The following is a 15,027-nucleotide window of genomic DNA, read 5'->3' as shown; positions in this document are numbered from 1 at the left end:
TTGTTCTAGAACACACTGCCCACTGTTGGGAACAGGGTAGAAACCTACGCTCTGAAAAATGATGGCAGAGGAGCTTGTCAGCTCTGAGGCATGACCTGCGCGTCACCGAGGGGGCAGGACGCTGCCAGAAGCTCCCCTCCCTAAACCCTTAGTCGCCCAGGGCCACGCTCGCTGAGGGAGGAAGCGGTGCAGGCACTGGTTATAAGTTCAAATCCGGGCTCTGCGGCTCACTTCCTGGATCAATGCATTGGCCTGAGCCTCGGTTTCCTCATTATCAAGTGAGGGTGGTGACGTTCCCTATCTTCACCGGCGGTGGCGATCAGATGGGAAAGGGACAAAGCACATGAAGTTCTTAGTGACTCCCAGCACACAGTGCACTCTCATAGACATTCGTTCGGTGCTAGCATTTGGTCATGGCCTCTGCCTGAGACTTCAAACCTGTCTCCTAACAGGTTGCCTGGCGTGTGAGGAAGGTCACCAGGGCTATGCGCAGGGCCCTCTCATCTGTAGATAGAAAGCCGAGCCTACGGAGGCATCACAGGGTGTCTCACCAGCCCGCAAAGACTGGAGGGGAGGCAGACCCTGCCAACGAGAGCTTGGGTGGACACATCTGCAGCACGCACCTAAGCAAGGCATGGGGGTGAGATTTAGGGGGCAGACTGGAAGACGGATGGCACCCTGGAGCTTACTGCCGACTCTGGCCATTCTCTCGGGCCTCGTTGGATGTCCTGTGGGGAGAAGGCTAAACCAGCAGAGTTTACATAGAGAGATATATCTGGCCTGCGAGGAGGGCACGTGAATTGGGCGGCAACTCGCCCATCTGTCCTGGACAGTGACGCGATGAACCCCAGCAGCCAAGTGCGCCCTTGGTGCGCTTTTCCCCCCTGGGGTTTGATCTCTCCTCATCCTGATGTTGTCTTATTTAACGTGCTGCCACTCCCCCCCCCCGGCCCCGGGGATGGCATGCTTCTAAAGGAACTGTTTGCCTCCCAGGCTGCTGGCTTGTGTCATCTCTGAGAGTGAAGGATCTTGCTGACTCCGGCTGCTCAGCACCAGACCCGGGGGTGCTATGTAAACAGTTTTCCACTTTATCAGGCATTAAGTGAAACTAGGCCAACCACAGTGTGTTTAAAAAAGTTAATAAACATATAGCAAGGGCCAGCATCTCCCCCAGGGTCCGCGGTGAACAGAAGCTAGACTCGTTCCTCTCCATTTGACACATCACCACTCACCGACCTCATTCAGAGCCTGTGCAGGGCCGATGAGCATCCAGGCCTGCCCTGACCCGTCTGAAGTGGTCTCGCAGGTCCTATCTCCAGGCTCCTGCTTGACACATCAGACTGGGTCAGTAAAGGCTGTTCTCTTCCCATTATTTTCTCACCGAATCATTTTAAGTCTTCAAAATCCGTAAGCCGAACGCCTTTTGCCCCAGCTCTGTGCCTTAGATGGAGCGTATCCGTCACGGGTCACAGTGAAGGCATCTCTTGCTGGCTTTGGGCATTAGCTACGGGTCACCTGGTCTCTCTCTTCAGCTCCAGCCAGGGCGGTACTGACACAAACCTGGCTTTTATTTGAAATATCACCTAGGAAAGAGATTCTTCGGGGAGAGCTGAGAGTCTCACATTCATCCTTTAGTTCATCTGCTGCTATTGTGGCTAGACAGGAAGATTTTGCAATACAGAGGCTCGAGCAGCCTTAAATGGCAAGCAGGTCTGGGAGACGCTGAGCTGATGGCCCTGTTATTAGCACAGCCTGTTGCATCTGAGGACGGTGGCCCTGCCACCCTGCAGCTGCCAAGTTGAAGATGCTGATCAGCTTCTAGTGAAGCCAACTTGGGACACCTCCATTTCTCTGGGAACCCTCTGAGCCTTGTGAGTTGCTTCCTCAGAGGGAGGTAAAATGGCCTTGGTGGGACAAGTGGCCCAAGGCAAGCAGTGCTCTTTCAGCTTTAAGAAACAAATGTCCACTAGCAGCCAGGCACTTCAGAGTGATGGTAGAAAAGGTGAAGTACCCAAGACAGTATTAGGCTTCAAAGGAGAAAGCGGGCAGAGACATCTACCACCTTGTAACCTCATAACCACAAAAGGAGAGTTGCAGTCTTGCCTGAATCACTCACTCCTGCCAAGAAGGGCATTCTCGTTAACGAGGGAACGCATTTCACGTAACTGCACATTGCAGCCTGCCATTTTAAACAGCAAATTACAATGTTAAGATGTATGTGTTAGTTCCCGGTGGATTTCAGTTTAGTTAGTACGTAACGAAATGTTCCCATCTGGCCCTGGCCGGGTGGCTCAGTTGGGTAGAGTGTCCTCCCCTGCACTCAGAGGCTGCAGGTTTGGTTCCTGGTCAGGGCCCGCACGGGAGGCCACTGATTGGTGTTCTCGTATGTCAATATTTCTCTGTCTTTTTTTCTCTTCCACTCTCTCTTGACACCAGCAAGCAGATCCTTGGATGAGGAGTAAAAAAGAAAAGAAAAGAAATGTTCACGATTGGTGTCACTCTGATTCGCGTGTTGGGCAGGAAATGGAGCGGGGCAGTCAAGGTCGCTGCGTGGGAATCAGAACCCTGGCTCCACCACCTGGCAGCTGGATGACCCTGGGCACGTCACCTAATCTCTCCACACTTCTGTGTCTCACTCGTGGAAGGGCAGGAAGAAGCACCTCCCCTCGTGTGTGTGTGTGTAAGGACTAAGTGGAGTCTTGCACAGCAGGTGCCTCGCACAGACCTGACCCTGATTAGCATTTGGTAGTAATGACGGCTGCAGGAACAGGGGCACCCAAGACTTCTAGGAGCTCTACCTGGATTGCATCCGTCATTACAGCCATAACAGCAACAGGAGACAGGTGCAGCAATCCTTCACCTTTCACAGAGGAGGGGGACGAGGCCCGGTGAGATGAAGCTTGCTGGCAGTCACAGATCGGAAGCAGTGGAACTAGAATTCGAAGCCAGGTGGTAGGCCTCCAGGGCCTGTGTGCTCAGGCACCATATTCTACTCTGTCTCAAAACCTGCAGGCCTCATTGTCCCTCTGCTGCTCCTGGCTTTGCATGCTGGACCTTTTCTTGGTCTGTGATGCACTGCTGTGCGGAGGACTTTGCAGAAAGCCCCTCTGGGTTCCCTAGAGGACCCCAGGACCCTGGCTGTCACAGAGATGAGGTCGCAACCTCAGCAGCTCTTGCATTAACCACTGGAGCCCTTCCAGCAAGACAGATGCTACCTAGCTCTCCAGGTGGTGATTTGAGTTCACAGAGAGTTCCTCTGGGTGTGGTAGGGTGTGAGGAGCAGGGAGGGAGCCAAGGGGCAGGGCTCGACCTCTACCCTGTTTCCAGGGTTTTGTCCTTTCCTCGAGCCCAGAGACGAGCTTGGAAGCTTTCTGGGTCTTCCCGTGACTGTCCATCCTTTCCCTCCGAGTCAGAGGCTGGCTCTGAGAGGTGGGTGTAGCTGTCTGGGAAGGCCGTGGGACCCCCATTCCAGGACCCCAAGACGGGTGGCCCATCCTCCGTCGAATCCACTGGCCCCAGTGTTGTTTCTGACAAGCTGGTGCTGGTTCCTCCTAAGGCCGGAGGCTGTGAGTCCAGGCCCCGTGTGACCAGGATCCTGGTTTCCCTCTGGCTCTGACCCCCTCAGCAGGGTCACCCAGAGGGGAGAAGGTGTTGGTGGATGTTGCGGTGGGTGTTGTGTTTCTAGCACAGGTAGAGGCAGGCAGTTGGCCAGGGGCAAACTGGGAAAACGATGCTCAGAAATCGAACTTGAGAGACGTGTTGTGGTGGTCCTCACTGGACGCTGGGCTCCAGAGAAGAATGCGTCTTGGCTGTCCTTGGGGAGTTCGCTGCTCACTCTCTCGTTCTCCATTTCACTGATCTGCAAGCAGAGGCTGTCTGCACTGGTACCACGGGGTGGACCCTGTGCCAGACCCAGGAGCCACAGAGGAGAACGGGGTGGAGCCCAGGCCCCGGAGGACCTCTGAAGAAGGGGTAGTGGACAGAAGATTGGTCTGTGCGTCTCGGGCACTGACCCGAGGGCAGGCTGTGGGACAACCAGCCTCGTATGGCAGGTCTGTCCCCACAGTAGGGCCACGGAGCTCTGACACTCCTATTTTTAGTATCGTGGCAATAACTTACCTTGCTTGCTCTGACTTCACCCTCACCAGCCAATTTTATAATTTTCTGGTGGACTCGTCACCCTTTGCCATGCAGTTTTGGAGGCATTCCACTGTGACTCCCGGTCAGCCAAGGACCTCGAGTGGCCAGTGCGGTGTCCGCAATTCTGAAGCAGGCAGAGCCTTGAAAGGCGCCTGCGCCATTTTGGGCTTGCCCTGGCCCTTGTCCTCTGCCCAGTTAGCTTTCAGCAGGTTGAGAGACGTGTGTCCAAGTCACCTCTGTCACCTCAAAGACAACTTGACAGGAAAGGGAGCCCATTCATGACAAGAGAATTGCCCAGCCAAGTCCAGTCCAAACTGTAAACCCACTGACCCTTAAGCTAAATCAACGTTTATTATTTTAAGCCACCAAGTTTTGGGATGATTTGTTAGGCTGCATTATTGTAGCAATCAGTAACTGATACAGATAATAATTAGGCTTCCTAATTACTTGTTTCTGTTTATAGAGAATAAAAATCACCGACTGGCCAACATGGGTGAGTACCTCGTACCCTGGACAGGTGAACCTCTCACTTCAATATTTTTGAAAAGGTGCCTGGCTAGTGTATCAGACTCTAGAGAATTTAGTATCCCAGTCTCATAGGAGCACACGTCATTCCACGGGAACAGATTCACAGCCAGCGCACACTGGGGGCGCACTGCAGACCGCCCGTCGGGCTAACCCTGCGCATGCGCTGCCTCACTCAGTTCCCGCGGCCGCCCTGGGAAGTGGGAAGCACTGTTACCTTCATTAGCCAATGAAGAGACAGCGCAGAGGAGTGGAGTTACTCACCGACGGTGACACTGGCTTAACGCTGGGGCAGAGGTGAACAAAGAAACTGACATAGGACCTTCAAAATGTGGGAGATCTGTGTTATGCAGTAGCCAAACGTTTGGGGACGCTCTTGCCTGCTCTAACTTGGAGGTCCCCTCGCGGTCGCCACCTGGCGGAACACGCGGTCAGCGGCTGAGAAGCTGGGAACCAGTTGTCTCTGTTGGCTGCTATTGTCTGCATTTGGTGAGGGTTTGCCAGGAAGAGATGGGCTCAGGGAAGACTTACCTGGTGGTTGAGTAGAATTGAAAGGAAACCGAATCTCAAAATTTCAGGCCTCCCAGGGTTGCAAAACCTTCTGCACCCTAAGTGGAAAAAGATGGGGTATAAAATAAGTTTGGGGCAATAAAGGCCCAGGAAAACTCTCCTCCTGGGTGAGGTGACTCAGGCCAGGATCACATTAAAGGCGTGCCTCTGGTTTCTCATTCCAAATAGCCTCGAGATAGTCACTGAGGAGACAACAGAGGTATGGAGGTGAACCAGCAAAACAAGTGAGGCTCAGGAGATACATCTTGGAAAAGAATTTGGGTATCGCTGCAGGCACAGGAAACTGACTAGGCACAAATGGGTTAGAGGCCCTCGGAGTCTGGAAGATTTAATTGTATTGCCAAGGGAACTGAGGGCTGGGGCCCCCCTCCCCCACCCCCAAACAAAAGCCCTTGACTGTTTTCAGCTATAAAACAACCTGTGGACCTCCAACAGCCCATGAGCAGGAGAGAGAGTATATGGCCCCCAAGGGCCTCACCCACTTCCTATGTGGCCAAGGAGAGTGATCGCCAAGGAGGAAGCTCCGGAGAGAAGAGCCAGGGCCAAGGTGGAGAGCGGGTGGGAGAGTCCCCCTGGGGCACAACCAGAGTCTGTGAAGAAGGTGCCCTGGCAGGTTTGTCCCTGTTCTGACACCATATGGGGCAGGGTGAGGGGCAGTTTCCTTGTCTTTTCATAGGTCCCTGGCCCAAGAAGAGCCTCACTGGAGGGTCCACATGCAGGGAGAGGACAGGACGGGACTTCAGGTGGTGTCCTTTGAGAAGAGGGTGAGAGTGTGCCGTGAGCAAGGAGAAAAACTTGCGGGTTTGGGAAACAGAAGGGTGGATTGTAGCAGAGACTGCGGCAAGTATCCACCACCCATTCTTCTCCCCGAGCCTCCCTTGTAATGAGGCCGGTGCCGTGACTGAGACCGGGCAGTAGGATGTGTGCGCAAGTCCTGAGAGCCACTTTCCAGCCTGGCCCTTATAAACGTCCCACGTGATCCGTAGCCTGCTGTCACCCTGCTGCAGAGCACTAAGCCACAAGCCCCAGACGGGGTGCCCGCACGGAGGAGGGTCACCCAAACTCTTCCCGATTATGTGGATGGGGCATAAACCTGTGACTGCGTCAAGTCAGGGGGACTTCGCGCTTTATCTACTTCCTCCTCGGGTCCTGCGCTCCCACCTCTGGGCCTTTGCTCATGGCTTCCCTCTGCCCAGAATCCTCCCTTCCCCTCCTTGCCCCCTCCTCTCTCAGGTCTAAGTTCAGGGGCCGCTTCCTCAAAGAAGCCTTCCCTCACCACTCGATTTTACACTTGTCTGGTCACTCTCTGATCAACGCCTGTCTCCCCACGGGACCTTCAGTTCCACGAGTGAGGAATGGATCCATTTTTGTTCACCTTTACGTGACCCTAGTGCCTGCCACGCTGCTTAGCATGCCGAACATGTTTCTAATGACTTAAGGGATGAGTAAAAATAAAAATCGATGCGTCAATCCGATTGCAGAGTTCAAAGCAAAGCTTCCCATCAGCGAGAGCTGTGGGCCTGCAGGAGTCGAGTCCCCTTGGGCCTCCTGCTCTGGTGAGGTCCACCCCCCACCTCCTCTGTAGTTCCGGTGGCTCAGTGTGCTCCAAGGATGGGTGGCTGGATGCCCTGGGACGGGGGCAAAGGGTTTTCGTGAATTGCACTGATCCCTCCCACTGTGGAAGGTGGAGAGTTCTTGCAAGACCTAGTGTGTTGGAAGAAAGCGAAGTCCCACACTCAGGTGCCCTTCAGGAAGTGGACGCTGCACCTGAAGGCCCTGCAGCACAGGGCACCGGGATGCACCCACCTCTGCCGAGGGTGGGCATCTCACTTCCCACAAGGAGGATGTGCTGGAGAAGCAGAAATAGCTGGGAATCGTGTCTGTGTGGGCGCTCAGCACCAGCTCTCTCTGCTCTCTCCTCCCCATTCAATCTGGTGGGCCTTCTTAGAATCGCGCCCCGACACGTGCACCTCCCTCCCTGCCCCAGAGCGTCCTTCCGACTGTCGTCCCAGATAGCGACGTTCTCTGTCCTTGTCATGTGTGGGGAGGAGGGTGGTATGTGGCCTCCCGAGCTATGCTTCCCCTGGTCTGTGTCCCATCATACTCAGAGCAAGCCTCCCTGCAGAGGAGGTCCCATGATCCCATCTCTACACGAGAAACTGAAACCCAGAGAGGCCCACGCCCACAGCTAAGCAGCAGCAGGACAGGGCATGTGCCCTGGCTGGTGTGGCTCAGTGGATCGAGCACTGGCTTGTGAGCCGAAAGGGTGCCAGTTTGATTCCCAGTCCGGGCACAGGCCTGGGGTGGAGACAGTTCCCAGCTGGGGGTGTGCAGGAGGCAACCGGTCGATGTTTGTCTCTTCCTCCCTCCCTTCCCCTCTCTCTAACAATAAATAAAATCTCAAAAAATAAAATAAATGAAGTCTGCTATAAAAAGAAAGGACACGGCCTGCCGTCAGCGGCCCCCTGTCCGGCCCGACCCGCTCACTCCGAGTCGCCCCGAGGTTTGTGGTATCTGTGCGCTGTCTGTCCCAGTACTTGCTGTCTATTTTTTCCCTCGCCTGAGGACGTGCCCTTTGATTTTAAAGAGAGGGGAAGGGAGGGAGAAGGAGGGAGAGAAACACCGATGTGCGACAGAAACAGAGGTCGGCTGCCTCCTGCACATGGCCCAACCAGGCACTGAACCCGCAACCCAGGCACGAGCCCTGACTGGGGATCGAACCGGTGAGCTTTCCACCTTCAGGATGAGGCCCAACCCATTGAGCCAGATGGGCTGGGCTTACTTACTGTCTTTCTTTAATGGAGTCCCTTTTTTATTTAAACAAGTTCATCACCACTACAAGAACAAATGCATAAAATGTAACTGAATTTTTCTTAAAAACTTCAAACGAACGACAATGATGGAAGAGTTTTAGAGCGAACACCCATATACCCAGCCCTTCTGTTCTGCGATTGACTTTTCAACTACTGACTCAATTGCACAAGGAATATTGCACATTCCTCCAAAGAGGAATTCCTTTCCACTCCTCTCCCTACCCACCGGACCATCTACTTCCGGGTGCATCTCAGAGAAAAACTACAGACATCAGAGCACGTCCCCTGAATACGTAAGAATGCAAATTAGTAACTAGACTTTGATATTTATTTAAAGTTTTTTTCATTTGCTGTAAAACATACATGCAGTGAAACGCACAGATATCGTGTGTACATCTGCTGAGTTTGGGCCCCAAAGCTCCCTTTTGACAATGAGATCCCTATCAAGGTGCAGAGGTTCCATCCTCCTGCGAACCAGTCCTTTGCCAGCCAAATGTTCACAAATACTTTCATCCAGTCTGTGGCTTATATATTCAATTTTCTCAACAGTGTTTCTGGAAGAGCTGGAGTTTTTAAATTTTTATGAAGTTCAGTGTATCAGCTTCCCCCCCCCCTTATGGTTATTGAGTCTGTGACCTATTTGAGAAGCCTTTGCTTCTCCCCAAGTCATGAAAGCATCTTTGTGTCTTGAATGTATTTTTAGGTGTGGTGAGAGGTAAGGTCTGAGGCCCCTTCCTTTTCACAAAGAAACCCAGTTATTCCATGAACATTCATTAAAAAGACTTCTTTTCCTGTTGGGTTGCTTTGGCAATTTTTTTTGGTTTGTTTTGGTCAACGGTCACTTCTGTATCCATGAAAACAAACAAAACAGTGTTATTTTTTTAAATTTTAAATAAAATGTTTCAATGAAGATTAAGTTCAAGCAAAAGGAGCCCAGTTGAGTTACAAAAAAATTATGTATATTTCAAAGTAAGTGCCACTTGGAGAACAATAGGCTAAGGGAAATAAGCAGGTCAGAGAGAGACAAATGCCATGTGATCCCACTCATATGTGGAATCCAACGAACAACCTGAACTGACAAGGAAAAGGGGGAGGGACCACAGGAGAGCAGTTGACGGCTGTAGGGGGGCGAGGGGAGGGGGGGGAAGGATTGGGCAAAAAGGAGAATGGACTCGTGGACACGGACAACAGTGTGGGGAGTGCCGGGGGCGGGGGCATAAGGGGACTAAATGGTAACAGAAAAAAATACAATAAAAATTAAATTAAAAAAAAGAAAAAAATTATGATAAAATTCACTGGGACAGTCGCCCAGCTGGTACATTTGAAGCCCTCCTGACCTGCATCTGTCCTCTCTCCCACAAAGAAGTATCCGCTCTGCCGAATTTTGGATGCATGATTCTCTTGCTTTTCTTTAGTTTTTAGCCTGTTTGTACGCATCCCTTAATATATATTATTTAGTTGTTTAATGTTATATAACTGGAATCTTACTATACATAAAAAAAAGAAAAGTAAGCTCCTTATTAAGAAAAAATGGAACTGGTGAGGACCAGTCTGTCATAAAAGACTATTTAGTTTAATGTCATTTATATCTAAAATGAAAATGAAACTCCCTATCAAAAAGCAATTCTCTCTCTCTCTCTTTTTTTCCCACTGTGCTATTAACCAGCATTGAGAATGACAACATCCCTGTGCATGTGGGTGGACAGACCAAAAGATTTTTTAACTGCCTTCTCTGAGACAATTGTTTATCAGTTAGTCACATAAAAAATGGTTGTCAGCATCCAGGAGGAATGTCTTTTGTGGCGTTGGGTGTGTAAATTCAGGGCTTGACAACCCTCGGCACCTACACTGTCTGCAGACCGTGGGGCAGGAGGTTCCCGTGGCCGCGGGACACTGTCCTGGTCAGTGCCTGAAAGCCAGCAGGCCCTGTACCCTGCTGGCTGTACAGGGTCCCCTGAGACCCGCAGCAGGGAGACGAGCTCGCGGTGGGAGGCGCTCTTCTGGTTTCACTCATCTGTTTCTCCTAGAGAAAGGCCGAGGCACTCTGGCCCCTCCCGCTGCGCTGGGAAACCAGGGCCCAGAGGAGCGGAGCGGCTTGCCCAGGGCCATCAGGCCAGTAGGCGAGTTGGGGGAGGTGGACAGGAAGCCAGCCAGTCTGCCCCACTGCCCTCTCATGAGAAATTTACTGCTCCTCTTACTGAGTAACTGCAGCATGTACATGGTTAAAAATCTGTTTGTCTACATCCCTCCTAAAGCAGCCAGGAGTGTGCCCCCTTCAGGAGCCCCCCACGGCACTGTGGGGCCTGCTGCCTGTGTCTTCCCCATCGCCTGGTTCTCAGGGCCACTGTCAGGCACAGCAGCCACAGCCCCCTGATCTGGCTCTCCTGCCCCTCTTCGTCCGCACCCCTGCCCCCCGCACCCCCCGCACTCACTCACGACTAGGCTCTGGTGGGAGCACACAAGATGCCACTTAAGGAAACGGCGTTGTTCTATGGAGACCAAACCCTCTGATTTAGCATGAGAATGAGCTCCTCCAGGCATTTCCTCCAAGAACGACCAGAGAGAGATACAAGAAGAAAAGTGACTTGGAAAGAGTGTGTGCTCCTTGCTGGTGTGGCTCAGTGCTTTGAGTGCCCACCTGTGAACGAAAGGGTCACCCGTTCCATTCCCAGTCAGGGCACCTGCCCGGGTTGCGGGCCACGTCCCCAGTAGGGGGCGTACAAGAGGCAACCACACACTGATGTTTCTCTCCCTTTCTTCCTCCCTCCCTTCCCCTCTAAAAATAAATAAACAAAATCAGAAAGAGAGAGAGAGGAAAGAAAGAGCGAGCACGTGGCGGGGAAAGGCGTCCCAGGCAGAGGGAACTGCCTGGGCAAAAGCAAGGAGGTGAGACAGTGGGGCATGTTCAGAGAGTCTTGAAATCGTTCTACTGGTATCGCTTCTTGGCTTTTTGGCTGAGACCAAGTGAAATGGGTTCACTGGCGAGGCCGGAACCCGGGGAACCTGGTGGGAAAGCATTAGAGGTGAGGCCTGGAAAGGGGGATGGCAGGTTTTCTGTCATGCTAAAGCACTTGCACTTAAAAGAATATAACGATGTTTAAAACTGGTCATGCCTAGAAGTTAGAATGGGCCAGGCTGTGCTGCGGTAACAACCAGCCCCAGGTCTCCGTGGCCCAAACGGCACAAGTCCATGTCTCGCTCGAGTTGGGGTTGTAGACTCGACCCTCCTGACATCCATCGACAGACGTGTAGGTGGCATCCACACCTTGACGACTGCAGGTGATGCTACTGTGGGCACACGGATCGCACCGAGCTAGCGAGTAGCCTCTGGATATACACACAGAAGTGGGGTGACTGGCTCACACGCAGTTCTGTGTTCAAGTTTGGAGGAACCCCCGTACTTTCTCCACATCCTCGGCAGCGCTCTTGTGTTTTCCATAACGATAACCGACACGCTGACAGGTGAGAGTTGAGACCTCGCTGTGGTCCCGCTTTGCGCTTCCTTGATGACGGGTGGTGCCGAGCATATGATCACGCACCTGCTGGCCATGTGCGTATATTCTTTGGCTACCAATGTCCTTTACCCATTTTAAACTGGGTTCTTTGCCTTTTTGCTCTCGAGTTGTATACGTTCCACATACATGTATGTACGTATGTATTTTTCCCTTCTGTGTTTTGGAGACTAACCCCTTCTCCACCACGTGAGTTGCTTTCAGCAAGTTGCCTGTTCCTCTTGTTGAGGGTTCCCCTTGCTGTGCAGAAGCTTTTAGCTTGACGCAGTCGCACACGTTTACAGTTGCTTTCGTTGCTTGCGCTCTTCGGGTCATAGTCATAAAATCATTGCCAAGATCAAGGTCAAGGAGCTTCTCTATGCCTTCTAAGAATTTTATGGTTCTAGGCCTTGTGCTTAAGTTTTTAATTCATTTTTAGTTCAGCTACAAGCTATTGAAAGACCATTTCAGTGGGTGGCTCATCTATCGGCTTCTCGGGTGGCAGAACGGGATGATTGATTTTATCTGGTCCACAAGGTGCCCTCGTACCTGGTTGAACATTATCCTGGCTGTTTCTGTGGGGCGTCTCTGGGTGAGATGAGCGTTTAAGTCAGTAGACTGAGTAGAGCAGACTGTCCTCCCTAAAGTGGATGGGCTTCATCCAATCAGCCGAAGGCCTGAGAGACTGGTCCTCCCCAGAATAGGAGAGCGTTCTTCCTGCCCTCCTGGCTTTGAACTGGGACACTGGTTCTGTCTGGGTCTCAAGCCTGTCTTTAGGTGGAAACTCACCGTCGGCCCTCCCGGTTCTCGGGCCTTCAGACGCAAACTGGAATTAAACCACCAGCTCTGCTAGGGCTCCAGCTTACCGACTGACCCTGCAGATCCTGGGAGCTGCCTGCCTCCATAATCGCATGAGCCAGCTTCTTACAATAAATTTCTCTCTCTCTCTCTCTCTCCCCGCAGTCTATCAGTTCTGTCTCTTTGGAAAATCCTGACTAATACACAGAAGCACATCCAAACCTCTTTCTCAAAACACCCTCAAATCTTCAGTTGTGTTCTCGTGCTGCAGTAACAAACAAAATCCCAGACCTCAGGGGTTTGAAGCAGCGAGGGTTTTCTCTCTCAGCCACGTCCCCTCAGGTGAGGGAAAGACAGCTGCCCGGGCAGCTGACCTCCATGAAGTGACTCGGGGATCCAGGCTGCTTCCAGCCTTTAGTCCCCCATCTCTACACAGGGTTCCCCACCCCACAGAGTGGAAAACTCACAGTCACCCCTAACCATCTCAGACTGGGAGTGGTACCCGTCCATCCCTCACACAGCATATTGGCCAGAATTGGCCTCCTGGCCCTTATCTGACTGCAAGGGAAGCTGGGAAATGTAAAATAATCATAAACACTTTGAGTGCTTTCTCTACACATAAACCTTTTGTGTGCTAAGCACTGAAATATTGTTTTTCCTGTGTGGTGATCGTGAGGAGGAGGAGCAGGCATAAGGCGGGGGGGTGGGGTGGGTAAATGGTAATGGGAAAAACAATAAAAAAAAGAACAGCATAAAAAGAAAGAAAGATATATTGTTTTTTTCTCTGAACCTTTAACCTCACTGCCTGAGTTCTACTGTGACCTCATTGTACAGCTAAGGAAACGAGCTTCAGGAAGTTAAGGAAGTTCAAGAGCACCGACCCCACGAAGGCTGCAGATTCACACCCAGGTCTCTGTGCCCCCAGACCCCACCCTCTTGACCCCCCCGCCCTGGCTCTGTCGCTCATCACTGCCACAAATATCGCCCTCCCACCAACGGACTGGGACCGGGCTCTCATTTGCTGCGTTATCTCCTTTCATCTTGCCCAGGAGTCATGAATTTTTAAACCTTGTGCAAGATCAACCCGTTTCCCCAGAGGAGGCAGTAAAAGAACAGAACAGGCAGGAACAGAACAGCCATCAAAGCAGCACAACAGACTTCTTCCAGGAAGCGTCCTCTGCCGAGGGGGGAAACGGACTGGAAGAGATGGTGCCAGTGTGGTGGGAGGCGCAGAGCGGGCGCTCAGGCTATGGGGGAGTCATTTCCTTTTAGAAAAGACAAAGGCAGGGAGAGGGGACGCGGGCCATTAAGACGCAGACTATTTCCGTTCCTGGTGGGACCGCGCAGTGAGCAGAGCCTGTAGAGCACTGTGGGGGTGGGGGACCCCCCGGCAGCTGTCCTGCCTCTCAAAGGCAGGGGCCCTTCCTGCAGGCCCGTCACCCTGCAGAGAAGCTGGGAAGGGGCCAGATCCTGGCGGAACCTGAAGGCGTCTGACCTGTCTGCGGGGTCCGCACCCAGGCTGGTTGCACCCCGGCCGCTCCCCAGTGCCCACTGTGCGGGCTCCCTGCCCAGCACCTTTCTTACCGTCCTCTGTTCAGTGTCCTCACAGCCCGGGGAGCAGGCCTGGAGCCAGGCTTTGAACGCAGGTTGGCAAGGGCCCCACACGGGTTCTCCTAACCCTGTCGGATCCAGTGGCCTCTGACCTACTTCCCCCAACTCCGCCACCTGCCCGTCCCTGGAGCCGCTGAACTCCCACCACCGAGGGCCACCCTGAGAACTGGGGATCCAAACCACCCTGCTCCCCGCACCCCACGGACAAGAGGGCCCCGTGGATTGGACATTGCCCCAGTCAGCGCTTCCTGCTGCGGCCCCCTATATGTCACGACCCGACCTCAACCTGCTCACCCCAGAGGGTCACTCAGAGCAGCGGGGATCCAGGTGGTCACGCAGTGGGGGGCCTCGCCTGGTCTGGGTGAGGTGTGTCAGGTGGCCTCAGAAGAATCTGGGCTCAGGGACAGGGTTCCCTCTGGCAGAATGAGGTGTTTGGAGAGCTCTGCTCCACGGACCCTTGGCCTCTGTGGTTGCACCTGAGGGTCTGGGCTGGAAGAGGCTGCTGCTGTGGGTCCCGAGGCCCCGGAGGGCTGGGCCTCTTTCCCCTGCAACAAGGCAGAAGGGAAAGACCTAGAAAGATGGTGGACTGGGGCCCCGCTGCCTCACAGATGAGGCAGGGGGTGGGGAGTAGACAGGGACCAAGCATCATTTCAACATCTGTTTGAAGGAGGAGCTCCAAGGCCTGAGGCCGAAAAAACTGCACAGTTCAAACTAAAAAGACAAATAAGCTGAAATTCCTATTCTGGACCAGCCCCTACTTTTCACAGGCAGCAGGACCAGAGAGGGTGATTTATGAAGGAAAGTCACACAGCACTGTTTGTGCCAGAGCCAGACCTCAAACCCAAGTTTTAGAAGAGGCTCAGAAAGAAGCAGGGATTCACATCCCAAGGCTCAGCCAAGACATTAGCGCCGCTGCCTCTTCTTCTCTAGGCTAGAGGTTCTCAGTCAGACCTTACCTGGGGGCAACACCCGATCCCATCCGCCCCCCCCCAGCATTCTTTGTGTCAGAGCCCAGGAAACATCACCCTGTGTGCCTGCCCCAGCCTCCAGTACAGGGACTTCAAAAGTATAATATAACC

This window comes from Artibeus jamaicensis, unplaced genomic scaffold, assembly GCF_021234435.1.
Source record: "Artibeus jamaicensis isolate MK-2021 breed Jamaican fruit bat unplaced genomic scaffold, CSHL_Jam_final scaffold_614, whole genome shotgun sequence".
Taxonomy (NCBI): Eukaryota; Metazoa; Chordata; class Mammalia; order Chiroptera; family Phyllostomidae; genus Artibeus; species Artibeus jamaicensis.
Note: the sequence above shows the minus strand (reverse complement) of the source record.